Source organism: Oryctolagus cuniculus, chromosome 2 (assembly GCF_964237555.1).
Source record: "Oryctolagus cuniculus chromosome 2, mOryCun1.1, whole genome shotgun sequence".
Taxonomy (NCBI): domain Eukaryota; kingdom Metazoa; phylum Chordata; class Mammalia; order Lagomorpha; family Leporidae; genus Oryctolagus; species Oryctolagus cuniculus.
In genome coordinates this window covers 159,799,830-159,817,941 of record NC_091433.1, presented here as the reverse complement: position 1 = coordinate 159,817,941, position 18,112 = coordinate 159,799,830, and the positions used below count along the sequence as shown (strand labels likewise).

General features: G+C 58.7%; 1 long non-coding RNA gene across 1 annotated transcript; it reads left to right on the top strand.

The window, feature by feature from the left end:
* The first annotated feature begins 1,546 nt into the window (after nucleotides 1–1,546).
* On the top strand, nucleotides 1,547–9,740 carry LOC138848712 (uncharacterized). The gene is made up of 3 exons (XR_011386807.1): nucleotides 1,547–1,740; nucleotides 2,652–2,755; nucleotides 9,240–9,740. It is a non-coding gene; the product is annotated as an uncharacterized lncRNA (long non-coding RNA).
* Nucleotides 9,741–18,112: the final 8,372 nt, after the last annotated feature.

Below are 18,112 nucleotides of genomic sequence, written 5' to 3'. Positions count from 1 at the left end.
AGAGAGAGGTGGAGAGAGAAAAAGATAGAAAGCAAGAGAGGTCTTCAATCTGCTGGTTCACTCTCCAAATGGCCTCATCAGCCAGAACTGCACTGATCTGAAGCCAGGAGCCAGGAAGCTTCTCTGGGTCTTCCACGCAGGTACAGGGGCCCAAGGACTTGGGCCATCTTCTACTGCTTTCCCAGGCATATCAGCAAGGAGCCCAAATGAAGTGGAGCAGCCAGGACTTGAACTGACACTCATATGGGATGTTGGCGCTGCAGCCAGGGCTTGAACCTGCTGTGCCACAGTGCGGGCCCCAGAATTCCACTTCTGAGAGGAGTTGGAGCAGAAGCCAGGAAGGGCCATGCCCCGGGCCACCCCGGCGACTTCAGGGCGTGCAGCTGCAGCTGTGGCCTGGACTTCGGTACTGAACCAGCACAGCCTCTCAGGAGCCCCTGGTTTACTGGGGGCGGGGGAGTCCAGGGCACACGGGTCAGAGTGGGGGTGCTCGGGGAGAGTGGTCCTTGCACTGGGAGATGACCGAGCTCTGGCCCCCAGCCGGGAAGCACAGGGGCTGCTTCCTCACTGCTGCCTTGAGCTCAGTGGGTGCTTTCCAGTTGCCTCTTTTCACCCCCATAGATGTGAGTGGGGCAGCCACAGGTCTCCCCCGAGGGCCTCACCCCGACCCATCCCGCAGTGCTGTAGGAATGGGGCTACAGGGCCCCCGCCACCCCATGTGTTTCCTTTGCCTTCCTAGAGTCACCGAGCCATGGGAAAGCCCCCCACCCCCACCCCTGTCCCGGGACTTTGCATCCAGGGGTGTGAGGTTGGAACATTTTCTCCGTCCTCCAACCCCTTCAGGTCTCATTCTCCTGATGGCGTGGGTGTCATAAATAAGTCAGATGCACCGAACCAAACCAGAAAAGTGAGAGCAAACAGCAAGTGAAAGCAGGGAGACGTGCAGAAATCCTCCCACAAACTAACTTAACGAAGCCCGTGGAGCCACGTGTGAGTGTCAGAAGTAAAACGACCCATCTAGTCAGGGTGCTCCTTGCAGCGCTCCCCAAGGCAGCCCCCCCCCCCCAAGCGAGGAGCACTGTCCTGGCTTTGGCATTGCTCCTCTTTGCTTTTACTGCCTGGGCCAGTTTGTTTCAAGTATCTCCCGGGGAGGTGGCCTGCTGTGAAATTCTGTGACAACAGAATCATTTTCATGCGGCTTCTTCTGCAGATAGCTTGTTTCTGTTCTCCAGGACGGTGAGACCCCTGCCTCCTGGCCCGTGTATGTTCGGCGCTGCATGGAATCCCATGGCACGTGAGGGCTCCGTGTGGTCCCCCGGGACAGCAGCGGCAGCAGGCCCCCACCGGAGAGAGCAGCTCCGGTCCCTGGGCGTGCTCCCTCTCGCGAGACAGCTCCGGCTGCTCTGATGCACCCGCCTCCATCTCCCCATCCTGCTTGGGATGCCAGAGTCCTGCCCTCCCTCCCAGAACCATTGCCTCACCGAGGAGGAATTCAAGGGGATTTCAGGCAACCTTGTGTTTCCCATAAATCAGCACTCAAAGCGAACCGGCTGCGGCCAGCGGGGCGCAGGCAGGCAGGCAGGCAGGCAGGCGAACCTGGCCTGCACAGCAGGGTTTGCAGGCTCCGAATGGAATCAGAGCAGCACAGCGGGGGCACTGCTCTGCTGCAGGCCTGGCCCGGCCCCTGTGCTGACCCTGGCTCAAGAACCCTTGCCCTTGCTTCCCCTGGTGGCCTCTGGAGTGAGTTCTTTTCTTTTTTTTTTTTTTTTTTTTAAAGATTTATTTATTTATTTGAAAGTCAGAGTTACACAGAGAGAGGAGAGGCAGAGAGAGAGGAGAGAGAGAGAGAGAGAGGTCTTCCATCCTATGGTTCACTCCCCAATTGGCTGCAATGGCCGGAGCTGTGCCGATCTGAAGCTAAGAATCAGGAGTTTCTTCTGGGTCTCCCACCTGGGTGCAGGGGCCCAAAGAGTTGGGCCATCTTCTACTGCTTTCCCAGGCCACAGCAGAGAGCTGGATTGGAAGTGGAGCAGGACTTGTGCCAGCTCTGAGGGACCAGTGAGGGCAGCCTGAGCCGAGGGGCTTGCCTTGTAGATCCCTGGGAAGGAGGGGGTGGGGAGCGCCATGCTCCTGTAGCCCTGGCCTGGGGACTCCTAGGAACACCCTGGCTTGCCGAGGGTCCCCTCAGCTCTGTGTCCCCAGACTGCGCCAGACTCAGCATGCGTGGCCCAAGCTGCTCCTCTCGGCCCACATCCTTCGTGGCAACTTTGCTTGGTGTAGGGTGGACGATGGCAAAGTGTCCCCTAGAGGGCCCTGGGGCAGCTGTCAGGGGGCTGTGGCCTGGCACTGTCAGAGCTGGCGACCGCTTGCACGGTCGGGGCCATTGAGGGTCCCTGTCCCCAGCGCTTTTTTCTTGAGGGTGGCCGTGGTCCTCCCTGGGATGGGAGTGTGGGACTGGTACAGGAACTAGAAAAAGGCTTGCGTTGGAGCTGGCGGCCACCCCCGACAGCACAAATGCATTTCTTCACGCTGCTGGGGGTTGTGAGTCCAAGGTCAAAGCTCATTCAGATTCCTCTCAGGCCTCTCCATGGCGGGCAGCTGGCTGCCCTGCTGTTGGCCCTCTGTGCCCGAGCTCCCTGCTGTCTCCGCAGGTCCCGCTCTTCTCTCCTTCTGAAGACATGGGACAGACTGGGTTGAGGCTCACCCGGACAACCCCTTGTAAATGTAACGACCTCGCTGATGGCCCCATCTCCAGGTACAGCTACACACTAGGGGGCCTGGGGCTAGCTCTTCAGCACAGGCATCTGGGGGAGACATGGTTCAGCCGGTAGCGGGGGTGGTGGAGGCCGGATGCAGGGCCTCCAGGGGAGTGCCCAGGGACCAAAGCTGGACGCTGCTGTTCGTATCATGGGTGCTTTCATCACTGGGGGCTCTCCATATGTTTAGAGGTGGCAATTTGCTATAGTAGATAGCAATTTCCTATAGTAGATTTCCTATAGTAGATACAACTGATATACTTATTCAGACACTATTCCATTATAGAAATAAGATATCTCAAAAAAGCAGTTTCTTTTCCTATACAAGGTACCACGGGGTTGGCGCTGTGGCATAACTGGTAAAGACGCCACCTGCGATGCCCGCATCCCATATGGGTGCTGGGTGGAGACCTGGATGCTCCACTTCCCAATCCAGCCCCCTGCTAATGTGCCTGGGAAAGCAGCAGAAGATGGTGCAAGTGCTTGGGCCTCATATCCACACGGGAGACCTGGAACAAGCTCCTGCTTCCTGGCTTCGGCCTGGTCCAGCCCCGGCCGTTGCAGCCATTTGGGGAGGGAACCAGCGGATGGAAGATCTCTGTCTCTCCCTTTCTCTCTGTAACCTTCCAGAACAGTCTGGGAGCCCATGGCAGAGGCTGGCTCAACCACCCAAGCCTTCCCCAGTGCCCCATGAGGCTTCCGGAACTCATCTACCTCCGGAGGAGACTTACCCATTGCCTATGTTGTTGTCTTATGCACAGGACCGTTCTGGACCCTGATGTCCTCCAACTCAGGGCCCAGCACAAGGAAGGTTGGTAGGAGGGAAGAAGGGAGAGAGAGAGAGAGAGAGAGAGAGAGAGAGGAGTCTGTGAAGCAAAGAGAGTCATGGGGGTGACACTGGGAGCCGAGTGTTGAGTGTATTTGGGGGATCCTTTGGAGCCCCCACATTGCCATCCACCCTGCAGGCACAGGCAGCTGCAGCCTGTTCCAGACGTTTATTTATTTGAAAGGCAGAGTTAGAGAGAGAGAGAGAGAGATGGACAGACAGACTCTTCCATCTGTTGGTTCAATCTCCAAACAGCCACAATAGCCAGGGTAGGACCAGGTTGAAGGCAAGAGCCAGGAGCTGCCTCCAGGGCTCCCGCATGGGTGACAGGGGCCCCAAGGAGTTGGGCCATCCTCTGCTGCTTTCCCAGGTGCACTAGCAGGGAGCTGGATCAGAAGTAGAGTAGCCAGGACACAAATCGCTGGCATCTCAAGCGGCACTTAACCTGTTATGCCACAGCGATGGCCCCCAAGCTCTCTCCTGCTGCACTCGGGAGGGGGCAGTGTGATTGGAACACTGTTATTTTGTCTTTGCTGAAAGTGTTCTGTCTCTTGAGCTGAGGTGGTTTTCCGCAGCTCACCACATCTTGGCATGCTTACATTTGTATGTGCACATGTGTGTTCTCTCTGTGCATGTATGTTCACATGCACGCGTGTGCACATCTCGGGCTATGCCTTGCATGTGTTCATGTGTGTGCATGTATGTTTGTCCCCACTGCTTGCATGCACATGTGTGTGTGTGTGCCCGTGCATGTTTGCAAGTACAGTGGACGTGTGCCACATGAGCACCGGGCAGGAGGTGAGTGAGGTTTGCAAAGCGCCACAGATGTGACCTTTCACCCTCCTTTGCAACTGTTGAGGTCACTGCCCCAGAGACCAGAGAGCTTTCCTTTGGAACCGAGGGGGCCTCCCCACCCAGGGAGGGAGCAAGCTGCTTCCAAGAGCAAACCGGATGATGCTTGTCCTGGAATCCGGAGCCAGCGGGTCGTGCTTAATTCTGAAAGAATGTGTGTGGGTCCGCCCAGCCGAGCAGGCCCCAGCCTGACCGGGAGCCTGCAGCTTTGCAAGGGCAGCCCTGCCGGTGGCACCAGCACCGCAGGGAGAGAGTCACCCAGGCTGTGTGCTGCCGGGGGCCAGGGCCCAGAGCAGCCTGTGTGCCTGCTCAGTGTGTGTGTGCTGGCCTAAGGGAGCTGGGAGTCCAGGAGGCGAGGGCAAAATCCTCAGCAGGGGCTGGCGTATCATGGTTGGACAGGCATCTGGGACAGAGAGGAGGCCCGGTGGAGCGGTCCCTGGGGCTGTGGTCATCAGGGAAGGCTTCTCGGAGGAGGTGTGCCCTGTGAGGTGGGGAGGACTTAAGGGCAGGAGCCCATTCCAAGAGGAGGAGGGGAAGGAGGAGGCTCAGCAAGGCTTTGCCTTGGAAAAGGCGAGAGCTTTATGGGATGGCTGCGGCCCTGCTCCCGAGGAGCTGGGAGGGGCAAGGGGGAGGCAGGGCTTCGGGTGCCCGCTCAGCCTGAGCGGCTGGGGAGCCCCAAGGCAGGGGAGTGACCCGATGGAAGTGGGAGTTAGTGAGCAGGCCCCCGTGGTGTGGGGAGGCAGGGGTGTTAGTAACCAAGGCGCCCTGGACAGAGCACCCAAGCTGGTGGGGGCGGGGCGGAGGGGCGGAGCCAGAGTCCCGCTCCCATTTTGGGGGCTCTTCAGGTCTTGTTTCTGTGTTTGCAGGCCCCGGAGCTGAGAGCGCTGAGACAGCCCCTCCCCTACGTGCCAGCTGGGCTGGATGGGCCTGGGAGACAGAGGCCAGGCCGCGGCCCCTTGTGCCGTCCTTGCCCACAGTGGCCTGGCCTCTGGACAGGTAGCGCCTGTGACTGGGGGGTTGTCACACCAGTGGGAAGAGGTAAAAGCCAAGGGAGCCCTTGGGTGTGACCGCAGCCCAGCGAGGCCAGGCCCGGCTGGGGTGGGAACCTGAGTGCGAGTTCCGGCCAGGCCTCACGAAGGGGCGGATCCCACTCCACCTGGGTGTGCACACAGTGTGGCTTGCATGTGTACCACTCAGCGCGAGCATGCACACAGCCTGGCCAGGCTGGGCCCGGGTCTGCGCATAGTAGGGCCTGCGTTGTTGGGTGAATGAATGTGAATGGAGACACAGCTCAGGCCCGATGAGCAGACAGCACTCTGACGGGCGGCATAGCCCCTGAAACTGTCCTTGCCACAGGCCCACCTCTGGTTACAATATGATTTGTCTGGATTACTGAGCTTTTTGGTATTTCCCTAAAATCTGTGCCCAGGGGCCAGCACTGTGGCACAGCTGGTTAAGCCGCCACCTGCAATGCCTGTATCCCATATGGGCACCAGTTTGAGTCCCGGCTGCTCCAGTTCCGATTTAGTGCCCTGCTAATGCGTCTGTGAAAGCAGTGGAAAATGGCCCATGTAGTGGGGTTTCTGCCACTCACGTGGGAGACCCGGATGTAGTTCCAGGTTCCTGGCTTTGGTCTGGCCCAGCCCTAGCCCTTATGGCCATTTGGGGAAGTGTACCAGATCTCTTTCTCTCTGTAACTCTGCCTTTCAAGTAAATAAGTATATGTTAAAAAATAAAATTGTGCCCAAAGCAGGTCCCTCACTCACCTTAATGGCAAGGCTGAGAGAGGCAGAGAGAAAGGGTTCTTTGGTCTGGGTCCTGGTGGGCTGGGGAGCACAGATCCCCAGGGCTGGAAGCGGCTGGCGGAGCCTGGTGTGCGTGGGGCTGCGGGTGGGCGGGCGAGGAGGGAGACAGATTTCTGGGATTTTGGAGTTTCTGCTGATGGTTCTGGGGCACACTGGGGGAGGCTTTGGTGGGGGAAGAGAAGTGGGGAGCAGAATCGGGGTGGGGGTGGGGGAGGCCGTTGGAGAAGCCAGGGGAGAATTCATTTCTGTGGAGGAGGGTTTGGGGAGGCGACAGAGCATCGGCAGTCACAGGTCGCCCTTGCAGGGTCCACCCCACATGCACCTGCCTTAGTGAGGGGCCCTCTGGCGGGGAGGAAGACAGGAGGGGCCTTCCTAGAGGCCAGGGCCCACAGGCAGGAGCTGGGCATGAGCCTCAGGCCGTGGGCTGGTCCTGCTCTCTACAAGGGCAGGCCTCTCCGCTCCTCAGCTCTGTCCTGTTGCTTCGAAGGCCCCAGGACCTTCCTTTCCGAGATCTTGGGACACGGGGAGCAGAGGTGACACAGAGGGAGTGGTGAGGGGCCTGGCCAGCGCCAGCGGCTCTCCTGCAGGGAGACGGCCTCCCGAGGGGCCCGGGGCCCCAGCCCACAGCGAGCCTGGGCTGCCCAGCCGGCTTGTGTGCAGGAGCAGGCGCTCCAGGCCCCTGCTGTCACTTCCCCTCTGCTTGGGAGGGGTCTTTGGAGGTCCAGGGAGGGGACCCACACAGCACGAAGCTTGCCGGGCACAGAAAGCTCTCCCGGACTGACCCGGTGCTGGCTGAAGGTCAGGACCCTGCTGCCTGGGGCTCCTGGTGGAGGTCCGAATCCCGCGCCTCGGCCCCGCCCCTCGGCCCCTACCGCCCCAGCGTTGCCTGGCTGGGGGCTGCGGCTGCTACTCCCCGCTCCGTACTCATCCTGCCGCACACCAACCCTGCATCAAAGGGGCTCGTTCCGGCTCCGCATCCCCGCTGCGGTGGGCGCCCCTCCTCTCCACCCTGTAACTGTTCACATTCAGGTGTGGCCTCGGCTCCAGCAGGATGCAAGCTTCGGCCCGCGTTGCTTCTCGGGGTCACGGACGCCCCACGTTTGCTTTACCCTGCTGTCCCGTTTATAACACTCGCTCGTACTAATTGCAGAAGCTGAAGCCGAGAGGTGCCCCCAGCACAGCCGAGCGCCCCCTGCCGGACATGCTGTGCGCAGCGCGGCAGGCCTGTGCGGGGTCCGCACCCTTGGCCCTCATTCTCCCGCCTGGGCTCCGCCCGCACCGGCTCCCTGGGGGGCTGGCTCTGAGCTTCAGCCCTCCCCCAGGGCCACGGCAGCACAGGGGGCCCGGGCAGGGAGGGGGCACATCTCCACGGCGGCGTGCCTCCTGGAAACCACATCAAATGGCACAGCTAGGAATTAATAAATAAATCTGGGAGACAAGTCAATTACCCTCCCCTCGTGCCCCTGTCCCCGGAGGCCGCAGCAGCCTGTGGCTCCCAGCCTCAGCACGCCTTCCCTGGCTGGCTCCCGTCAGATTAGCGGGGCGAGATGCGACAGGCCTCTGTCCTCTGGGGAAATGGCTCCCTTCCTGGGAGGCGGCGAGGACGTTCTGGGCTTGCTGTGTTCCTGCCCTCTCCCTGTGCCCACTGCGGCCCACCCTGCCTCAGGCGCTCGACCAGCCTGTCCTGGTGCCTTAGCGCCGGCAACCAAGTCCCCAGGGCCTTCGAATGAAGCCTGCGAAATGCAGACCCCCCCTGGGTACCCTCTCCTTGGTAGCTTTCACTACTGCCTTGTAAAAAAAAAAGTCAGGCACGGTTATTAACCAGCAAACAGGTACCGATGCTTGCTTTGTGGCCGCGTCCTGCCAGGCTGCAGAGTGACAGACCAGGGACACAGCTCTGCCCTTCAAGCTTACAGCTGTGTGGGGGTCAGACGTGCAATCCCCAGAGCGGGCACCCTGGGGGGAGGGGAGCACCGCTCAGCCTACAGGTTCCCCCCCCCCCCCCCGTAGAGGTGGGGCTTCTGGAGCAGGTGCTACCTGGACTGCATTCCCAGGGACAAATTCTCCCCGGGGCTGGGGGCAGGGAGTGCTGGTCTGCCGTGGGAAGGGAAGTGGCGGGGCTCACTGCTCACTGGGAAGGGGACTCACCTGGCTGGACCCTGCGGGGAGGGAGCGAGGGTGAGGGAAGGGGGTGGGGGCTGCATCAGGGAGGGAGGTGTGGTGTGGTGACTGGAGTGGGTTGTGGATTCTTTTTGGCTTTCTGTGTGTGCATTGGGAGTGAGGGGTTTAGAAACAGCTGCCTGGAGCTTGGTAGACTGAGATGGCCTGCATCTCAGAGCAGATTGGGAAAGCGGGCGCCTCCCCAAGTTTGCTGCCACTGAATTTTCTGCACCTCCGTTAGAGCAACCATTCTCCAGTTTTAGTGCATGTGACAAAAACTCGGGTGCTTTATTTTAATTTTATTTTTATTGTCTTAAATATTTATTTATTTGAAAGACTGAGTTGGAAAGAGAGAGAGAGAGAGAGAGAGAGAGGTCTTCCATCCACTGGCTCACTTCCCAAATGGCTGCAATGACCAGAGCTAGGCTGATCCGAAGCCAGGAGCCAGGAGCTTCTTCTGGGTCTCCCATGAGGGTGCAGGGGGCCAAGCACTTGGACCATCTGTAAGAAAAAGAGATGCGGAACAGAGAGGAGACAGAATACGAACTTGCAGCCAGACTGAATTTATTTAGAGAAAACAAATTCGCAGAGGTCAACCAGCTGCTCACATGTATATAGACCCAACACATGGCGGAGAGCCCAGACCCCAGCTCTGGGCTTTTTTTTAATATCTTAGGTGGGCTGGTGGAGGTGAATTCCTTCATACAGGTCTTTCAAGTTTGGCCCCAAGGCTTCTGAACCTGGGGAAGAATTCAGGGGTGGGGTGAAGACAAATGGGTGTGAGACTCACTTGAGATCCTCAGGGGCAAGGGATAAATTCCGATTTTGTCTCTCTTTCAGGCAATGGGCTATACTGGCTGAACCTTATGTCATTGTTCCATCGCCATCCTCCTCTGCTTTTCCAGGCACATTAGCAGGGAGCTGGATCAGAAGTGGAGCAGTTGGGACTTGAACCTGCACCTAAATGGGATGCCGGCACTGCAGGAGGCCAGTTTACTCACTATGCTAAAGGTCACCCCTGGGTGCTTTATTTTAAATGTGGGTGTTTGAGATCTGTCCTGGAGCTTCTTATTCAGTGGGGCCAGGCAATGTGCAGTTTTAACCAGCTCCTCTGGACCAGATAGGGTCAGCAGAACATGCTTTGAAAAACATTTCTAGAACCTGATTATCAACTCTTGGGGAATTTGCTTGCAATTCAGAGAACTGCCACCAGATGGCAGTAGTGTTTTGTGATGGCGCTAAGTAAAGCTCCCTGGGTTTTCTATAGTTTTCTACAGCAAAAAAGGAGAGAAAATAACTATTTTAAATAATTTATAAAATAAATGGTAATGAAAACTTGAATTACAGAGGTTAATTTTATTTTTTGAAAATATTTACTTTATTTGTTTGAAAGGTAGGGTTACAGAGAGACAGAGGGAGAGAGGGAGAGACAGAGATCTTCCATCTGCTGTTTCACTCCCTACATGTCTGCAATGGTCAGGGCTGGACCAGGCCAAAGCCAGCAGCCAGGAGCTTCTTCCAGGTCTCCCATGTGGGTGCAGGGGCCCAAGCACTTGGGCCATCTCCCGCCACTTTTCCAGGTGCATTAGAAGGGAGCTGGATCAGAAATGGAGTAGTTGGGACTTGTGCCCACATGGGATGCCAGCATTGCAGGCAGCAGCTTAACCCTCTGCACTACAGCACCGGCCCCAGCAGAGCTTAATTTTAATTTTCCCTTTCAAACATTAGAGCTAATGTTAGAGCTATGGTGACCACTGGCTGAGAGTGGCAACTTTTTTGCTCCTGGAGTGTGGCTGATCTGAGTGGGCATGGGCTGAAGGCGTGGTAAACACACTGGCTTTTATGAACGAACAGGCAAAGATTCAATCATTACGATTTCATGTTGAAATTATACTTCAACTTTATTATTAAACTTAATCCTGGGGCCGGCGCTGTGGCGCAGTAGGTTAATCCTCTGCCTGTGGCGCCGGCATCCCATATGGGCGCCGGTTCTAGTACCAGCTGCTCCTCTTCTGATCCAGCTTTTTACTATGGCCTGGAAAAGCCATGGAAGATGGCCCAAGTCCTTGGGCCCTGCACCCACGTGGGAGATCCGGAAGAAGCTCCCAGCTCCTGGCTTCGGATCGGCACAGCTCCGGTCGTTGCAGCCATGTGGGGAGTGAACCAGTGGATGGAAGACCTCTCTTTCCTCTCTCTCTGTAACTCTACCTCTCAAATAGGTAAATCTTTAAAAAAAAATTAATTCCACTTGTTTTACTTTGTAAATGTGACTGCTGTAAGATTTGAGTGTGTCTCCCATGCTGTGTTGAATGGACCGCCGTGCATCGCAAATCATCCAAATTAATTCCTTCATTTTGAAAGTGAGGGAATTGAAGGCGGAAGTTTGATGGAAACATTGGAAAGGTGCGCGATTCGAGGTCAAAAGCTCTGCGCTGAAGCTCCAGGCCAAGAACTCATCGCGTGCCTCCGGGGAGCCGTGCACCTGCGCACCTGCGCACCTGTGCACCTGCGCTGAGCCGCCTCTTCCGCACCTGGGAAGGCGACTGACGGCAGCAGCACCGCTCCAAGGAGCTCCTTGGAAGACTGAGTGAGCGGATGCACCCTGAGGGGCCGGTGTGCCCGGGAAACGTCACCGACGTCACACGTTAGTAATGAAGGTGCTGCCGGGACTCGAACCTGGGCCATGCAAACTCCCCATTTCATCAGCGCATCCAGCACGTAGGCCGCTGGACGGGCACGTGCAGGCGCCCAGGGCTTTACAGCGAGTGGAGGAGCTGCTGCGTATCCCTGCGAATGCAGGACGACTCGGCGAGGATGGAAACCTTGTCTGAGGCTCCCACGGGTAGCAGTGGGAGTGGCTGCTTTTTCTCTATTTTTAAAAATGCTTACTTACTTGTTTGAACAAACAAGGTGGGGGAGATCTTCCATACATGTCTGTAACAATGGGGGCTGGGTCAGGCTGAAGCCAGGCGCCCAGAGCGCCATGCGTGCCTCCCACGTGGTGGGAGTGTCTCAGCATGGAGCCGTCCCCCACGGCTCCCCGGACGTGTTAGCTGGAAGCTGGATGGCTATCGGTGCAGCCGCGGGAGGCGGGAAGCTGCCGCCTGGCAGGCGGTGCCACCGTGCCCGCCTCCTCTGCTGGTTGTGAAAAACAGTGCTGCTGGGGCTGGAGGATCAGGTGGGGGCAGCAAAGAGGGAGTGACAAAAATCATTACCACGTTTTCCCTTTCTTGGGGGTTCATCCTCTGGGTCGGGGACCAGGCAGTGAGAGTGAAGCCGGCCCCGGGCTTCTGATGGGGGGGGCCTTGGAGTTAAGAACGTGTGACAGAGCTGCCAGCGCCTGGCCAGCCTCCCGCCTTTTCTCTTCTTCCCGTCTAGAATCTTGGTTCTTTTAGGGTTGTCAGTGGCCCAGTTAAAACACTTCATTTTCCAGCCTCACTCTGAAGCTGGCCATAGCCACACCCTGCATATAACAAGAGGGATGCGGAAGTGGGGATCTAGGAGAGACCCTTAAGCAGGAGCGAGCATTCAGCCAGGGGACACAATAGAGCCCAAAGTCCTCCCTCTTGCCTGGACTGTGGGTGTGATGGCAGGAACTCCAGAAACCATCTTATGAGCATGAGTTCAAAAGTCACACCCTCCAGTGGCAGGGGAGAAAGCTAGATTGAGGTGATGATAAATTGCTCTGAATTTCCAACCTTTGATCTTGTCATTATGTAAAAGAGAAACAAGTTCCTGAATTGTTTGAGCCACTGTTATTTGTGTTTCTGTCCTAGGTGGTCATTGCTGTTCCCGGGTGCCAGCGAGCATTTCAGGGCAGAGGTGGAGATCCTTGAGTTCCCGTGCCTGTGGCAGGGAGGGGGTTAGAGGGTTTTGTTGGGGGTGGGGATGGGAGGTCACCCAGCGGGCTGGGGGAAGCCCCTTTTCCTCCTTAGGGGGATGTGGCCAGTCAGGGCTCTCAGAACCCCAGAGAGGGAGGAAGCAGCAGCGGTGGGAGCCCCATTGAAGAGAAGCGATGTTTGGGTTCTCATGGCGTCGGCCCACACCACTGCACGTCTCTCCTGGGCCTCGTGATAGAAGGCGGAAATCATTGGGAAAACAGTTCCAACTGATTTCTTTTAAAATACTGGTCAAAAATTTTTAAAGATTTATTGATTTTATTTAAAAGTTAGAATTACAGAAAGGGAGGGAAAGACAGAGAGATCTTCCATCTACTAGTTCACTCCCAAATGGCTGCATTAGTCAGGGCCAAAGCCAGGAGCCAGGAGCTTCATCTGGGTCTCCCACATGGGTCCAGGGGCCCAGGGGCTTGGGCCTTCTTCCACTGCTTTCCCAGGCCATAAGCAGGGAGCTGGATCGGAAGTGGAGCAGCCAGGACTTGAACCGGCGCCCATATGGGATGCCGGTGTTATAGGTGGAGGCTTAACCAGCTATGCCACAGCACCAACTCTGATAAAAAAATTTTTTTAAATTTTTTTTAAATTTTTTGACAGGCAGAGTGGACAGTGAGAGAGAGAGACAGAGAGAAAGGTCTTCTTTTGCCGTTGGTTCACCCTCCAATGGCTGCCGCGGCCGGCGTACCACACTGATCCGATGGCAGGAGCCAGGTACTTATCCTGGTCTCCCATGAGGTGCAGGGCCCAAGGACTTGGGCCATCCTCCACTGCACTCCCTGGCCACAGCAGAGAGCTGGCCTGGAAGGGGGCAACCGGGACAGAATCCGGTGCCCCGACCGGGACTAGAACCCGGTGTGCCGGCGCCGCAAGGTGGAGGATTAGCCTAGTGAGCCGCGGTGCCGGCCGATAAAAAAATTTTTTAAAAATTGTGCTTAAAAGCATAATGGGGGTGGGCATTTGATGTAGCATAATTAAGAGCCGGTTCAGACACCCACGTCCCATGTCGGAGCGTGTAGGAGTGAGGCATGGCTCTGCCCCTGACTCCGGCTTTCTTCCTGCTAATGTGGCCCTGGGAGGCGGCAGCACGGCTCCCGTAGTCGGGGCCCTGCCGCTCCTATGGGAGACCTGGAAGAGCTGCTGGCTCCTGGCTTCAGCCTGCTGCAGCCCTTGCGGCTGGGGGAATGACCCAGCAGACGAAGCTCTCTCCCCTCCTCCCTGTCTCTCAATAATCACACACACACACACACACACACACACACACGCACGCACCCCACACCCCACACACTTTGCTGTCTTAGCCGTTTGAGTGAATTTTCTCTAGTGCCCTTTCCATCGTGTTTTCTTGGGGGCCACAGGAAAGGGCTGGGCCGAGAGCCACGTTTGGGCTCCAAGCTGCCGGCCCTGACCGCACGGCAGAGATGACCGGGCAGCCTCCCTGGGCACACGGAGGGTCAGGTGGTGGCTGCGGGCAGGGCGCCCCACGCCCCAGCTGCAGGAGGCTGCGCAGGGCCCCTTCCAAGTGCAGGGCTGCTGGGAAGCAGGGGCAGGCAGCCAGGTCGCGGGCCCTGGTGGGAGGGGGAGGTTGGGGGAGGCAGTGGATGCAGGGGTTAAGAGGCTGTCTGGGGGCAGCGCTGTGGTGTAGTGGGTAAAGCTGTCACCTGCAGTGCCAGCATCCCATGTGGGCGCCGGTTCGAGTCCCAGCTGCTCTACTTCAGATCCAGCTCTCTGCTAACGGCCTGGGAAAGCAGTAGAAGATGCGCCCAGTTCAGCTTCCTCCTGCTGCGCACGCTGGCTCAGGTGCTTGGGTGCCTGCCACTCACGGGGAAGACCCGGCGTGAGTCCGGGGCTCCAGCCTGTCCCAGCCCTGGCCATTGTGGGTCCCTGGGGCATGAACCAGCAGATGGGAGATCTCTGTCTCTCTCCCTTCAAATGGAAGAAAACCAGCAGAGGGTGCGTTGGTCTGGTTGCGGGGATGCCGAGGGCAGGGGCGCCTGGAGGAGGTCACCTCAGAGCTCAGTCCCTGGCCCCCACTGGTGGGGACCAGGCAGGGGGCGGGCCCTAGCAGAGTGCTCTCCAGCGGCCCTGCATGTCCGCGCTGTGTGGGTGGGATCCACGCTGGGGTCTGTGTGAGCCCAAGGAAGGCGGGAAGCTCACTGAGTGTGTGGCCGTGGAGTTGGCCGGGGCCTGTGACAACAGGGACAGTGGCTCTGCAGCTGAGGGCCCTGGGCCAGACCACCTATGTGGCACCTGCCGAAGATCTCAGCCAGCCCTGAGGGGATCCGTGGGGAGGCGAGCCCCCCGGAGTCTGTGGCCATGGACTTGAGGCCAGAGCACAGGGTCACTGCCCGGGCACTGCGAGCAAGTGGGTGGCCTATGGGTGGCCACAGCCCAGGTGCGGGAGCCGTCCCTCCTGGAGGGGAAGGAGCCAGGCAGACACAGTGGGACCCTGGCCTGGGACTGAGGGTGCTGGGCAGGACTTCCCGTGGGGAGGCCGCTTGGCCAGAGCAGGCCGCGCCTCTGGCTCCCTGGGGCTCCGGCCACAGCGCGGAGGCTCCCTGCCTCCTGTCCCCAGCCCCAACACCGACAGCCCCGGGGTTCCTGTGCGGCAGGAGGCGCCCGCCCTGCGCTGAGAGAATGAACCTGCTCTTTCCCGCAGGCCTGTTTTTAACAAGACTTCCTGTTTCTTTTTTCTTTAATTGCAGAACATTTTTATAACATGCTTTGAACAGAATAAACAGAGCGGAGCGAAAACAGTGATTACAGAGCTGTAGCGGCCCTGTCTTCCTCCTCCTGCAGGTGGGCCGGGCTGGCCGGGAGCCGGGAGCCAGTTGCTACGGGAGTTAGGGGCCGCACCCACTCCCTCCCCGAGGGTGCTGGCCCGGCCCCTCCACCCCGTCAGTCGGGCAGTTCCCGTACAAGCACGTTCATTAACTCGCAGGCAGGTGCAGATGGTCATCAGCTTCCAGGGCCCTGAGGGGACGGGAAAGAGCCTTCCCCATCACGTGGGCCCCACCCGGTCATCCCCGCCCCCGTTTCAAGAGGACCCCTGCCTTGGGGTCCTGCACTGGTGCTGTTTCCTCTGGGAGGTTGGACGCTAGAGCGAGTCCCTTGTGGCCACTAAGGTGAGGACCGAGGTCCTCGGAGGTGAAGGGGCAGGGAAAGGGGCAGGGAGGGGGCCCGGGGGGAAGGCCCCCAGCGCTGCCCTCGTCTCTGGCTAGCCTTGGCCCCCACAGCTGCCGGAAGAGAGGACGCAGCCCCAGAGGGGCTCCCGGGTGAATCTGTGGGCAGGGCCGGCCCAGAGCAGCTGGGGGTGAGCTGGCTCCGCCTCCTCACCTGCAGGCCCCGGGAAAGGTGGTCACACAGCACCTCACCCTATAAGGTGTCCTGCTGGGGGCCGGGCGGCAGGCAAGTGGACCCCACTGTGTGGTGTGTGTGCAGGGGGAGGGAGTGCCCAGGGGAGGGGCTTCTTCCCGAGCCTCAGGCTGATGACTAGAGGAGCAAGAGAGACTGGGCAGGCCACCTCCCGGGTTGGTGGAGCTAGGCAAGGTGAGGATTCCCGTGCCCACCTGTAAAGGAGGAAGCCGGGGCCGGAGGGAACAAGGGATGCGTCCAAGGCCACGGTCAGCTATGGGCAGAGCCCCGCCAGGGACTCCCTAAGAGCAAGCCCAGAGGAGGCCCCGAGCGGGAGCTGAGGCCCCAGGACTTTCTCTGCAGCTGCCCAGTTGTTACCATGTCAGTGCCTCCCTCATAAAATGAGGACAGTAACCCTACTGTGCGCCCAAGGTTCTGTCCACCAGGACAGGGGCCCGGATGTGACGACGTGAGAAGGTGGGGGTTTGCGGGGTTTTAGGTCATGCGCTGGAGCCTCCTGAGCGGGATAAGGACCCCTCTGAGAGACATCAGCCAGCTTCCGGCAGCTGAGGGGACAGCAGCAGCCCGCAGCCCCAGAGGGAGCCCTGCCCGGAGCCTGACCCCACAGGCTCCCAGGCTCCAGAATGGCCAGGGCGGCGCTGTTTCAGCCGCCCAGCGGCGGAGCTTTCCATAGCCATGGTGGACTAAGGCAAAGTCCCTGCTGATGGTGAGGGTCAGAAGTGAGAGTGGGGGTTTGAGAACAGAAGCTGGCCACATGCTGTGTCCCCTCACCTGCCCGCCCCACCCCTGGAGGAGCAGCAGACCCAGAAACAGCCTGCGGTTCTGTCCCACACAGCCACACAGGTCCCCTGGGGCCAGGTCCCCCCAGGGCCAGGCTGTGCGTTTTCTTCTGGAGGAACAGAAAACCTTAGCCCGCCCTCCTGCTCCGAGGGCCAAGATCAGGGCATGGCGCTGGGGCTGGGTTTACCGGGGCCCACGCGGAGTCCTCGCCGCTGTGCAAGGGCCACCGGGAGACCGGGTGGCGTTTGTCCTCAGACCACGGCTGGTTGTCCTCTGAGGGCTGTGACCCTGACTCTTCTCCAGGGTGCAGCGGAGCCGGGGGAGCAGAGCCAGCTCTGTCCATCAGGCCGGGCCAGCACCCTCCGAGAGCACTGGACATGCCCAGCGCAACATGTCCAGTCCTCATCGCCAGAAAGAATCATTCGTTTCAACCGGCACCTTTGAGGCCACTCAGAAAATAGGTTCCGAATCCCAGGAGTCCTCCAATGGCCAGCAGTGGGTGTCCAGGGAGTGTTTATGTAGAAACAGGGAGATGACTGTTTGTGGCACATCCGAGGACCCCTGGTGAGCAGGAGCTGGCCCCATGCTGGTCCCTGCCAGCCCAGAGGTGACTGCCAAAGCGCCGGCCCACTCTGGATGCAGCGTCTTCACTCGGAACAGTTTGCTGGGCCCGCTGCTTCCACCTGTGTCGGAAGATCTGTGGACTCAGACCACCGTCAGGGCAGCGAGAACCTGAGCTCCGTCCCAGACTGAGTTACCCGTGGTGCTTGAGACACAAACACCCCTGGCAGCCCCAGGCAGAAGGAGAAGTGTGCCTGGGACTGAGCAGTAGCTCCTCCTCGCCGGGAGACGGGGAGCGCAGTGCCGCCCCGGTGGGGGGCCCAGGCTTCTGGCCGTGTCTGGGCTCTGCCCTTTCTGTTGACCCTGTCGAGGGCCGGGCGGGCCCGTGCCAGGTGTACCTTTCCTGCTCTGGGTTCTCAGCCTGGGAGCTCTCTGTCTCTCTGCCGCCAGTTTTCCAAGGTTAGACGTGAGAACACGGGGTTCACCAGGCGTGTTCTCACAGCTCTGTGTCCTCGCTGTCTGCTGCACCCCAGGCTTGTCTGGAGCTGAGCGCACAGTGGGTGGGGCTCCTGGCGGCGTGCGTTCTTGGGGTAACCAGCGGTGCCAGGAGCCATCTTTCTGCCCTCGCTGTGGTCGGTGCGGTTTTCTGGCAGCCGCAGGTTGTAATAGGAAAGGCACAATTTCGGAGAGGAATATTCCATCAGAGGGGCTTCCTCTGTTTCACAGTAAAAGTGTTATCTGGATCACCTGCGGCTTGGCTGTTCCTGTCTTGTGCACCTGCCCACACGTGCTGCTACAACATACATGGAGGCCAGATGTGAGCTGTGTGTGATGCGGGTGGGGAGAGGTGACCAGCCAGGATCCACGCAGCCAATCATGTGTCACAGGGTTTTGTATGGGGGGGGGGGTGCTTCAGAAATCATTGATGGTTGTGGAGAAGAGTGGGTGGCTAGGCAAACACATTGCCTGCCTGAGGAGAAGGAATCTACTGAGGCAGCCTCCCTCCCCCGTTTATTCTATTCAATTAATTTGATAAATATTTACTGAACATTGCTAATGCCAGGCATTCTTTAAGGAGCTGGGTTATAGTAGTGATCAAAACAG